Source organism: Schistocerca cancellata, chromosome 2 (assembly GCF_023864275.1).
Source record: "Schistocerca cancellata isolate TAMUIC-IGC-003103 chromosome 2, iqSchCanc2.1, whole genome shotgun sequence".
NCBI lineage: Eukaryota > Metazoa > Arthropoda > Insecta > Orthoptera > Acrididae > Schistocerca > Schistocerca cancellata.
This window is the reverse complement of record NC_064627.1, coordinates 974,379,386-974,380,187: the sequence shown is the minus strand read 5'-3', so window position 1 is coordinate 974,380,187 and position 802 is coordinate 974,379,386. Positions and strand designations below refer to the sequence as shown.

Genomic DNA, 802 nt, shown 5'->3' with positions numbered 1-802 from the left:
GTCGGGCACACAGTTTTAATCTGCCAGGAAGTTTCATATCAGCGCACACTCCGCTGCAGAGTGAAAATCTCATTCTGGAAACATCCCCCAGGCTGTGGCTAAGCCATGTCTCCGCTATATCCTTTCTTTCAGGAGTGCTAGTTCTGCAAGGTTCGCAGGAGAGCTTCTGTAAAGTTTGGAAGGTAGGAGACGAGATACTGGCAGAAGTAAAGCTGTGAGTACCGGGCGTGAGTCGTGCTTCGGTAGCTCAGTTGGTAGAGCATTTGCCCGCGAAAGGCAAAGGTCCCGAGTTCGAGTCTCGGTCGGGCACACAGTTTTAATCTGCCAGGAAGTTTCATATCAGCGCACACTCCGCTGCAGAGTGAAAATCTCATTCTGGAAACATCCCCCAGGCTGTGACTAAGCCATGTCTCCGCTATATCCTTTCTTTCAGGAGTGCTAGTTCTGCAAGGTTCGCAGGAGAGCTTCTGTAAAGTTTGGAAGGTAGGAGACGAGATACTGGCAGAAGTAAAGCTGTGAGTACCGGGCGTGAGTCGTGCTTCGGTAGCTCAGTTGGTAGAGCACTTGCCTGCGAAAGGCAAAGGTCCCGAGTTCGAGTCTCGGTCGGGCACACAGTTTTAATCTGCCAGGAAGTTTCATATCAGCGCACACTCCGCTGCAGAGTGAAAATCTCATTCTGGAAACATCCCCCAGGCTGTGGCTAAGCCATGTCTCCGCTATATCCTTTCTTTCAGGAGTGCTAGTTCTGCAAGGTTCGCAGGAGAGCTTCTGTAAAGTTTGGAAGGTAGGAGACGAGATACTG

At 50.7% G+C, this 802-nt stretch overlaps 1 non-coding gene across 1 annotated transcript; it reads left to right on the top strand.

The window, feature by feature from the left end:
* Positions 1 to 235: 235 nt before the first annotated feature.
* On the top strand, positions 236 to 310 carry Trnas-cga (transfer RNA serine (anticodon CGA)). Its single transcript has one exon. It is a non-coding gene; the product is annotated as a tRNA-Ser (tRNA).
* Positions 311 to 802: the final 492 nt, after the last annotated feature.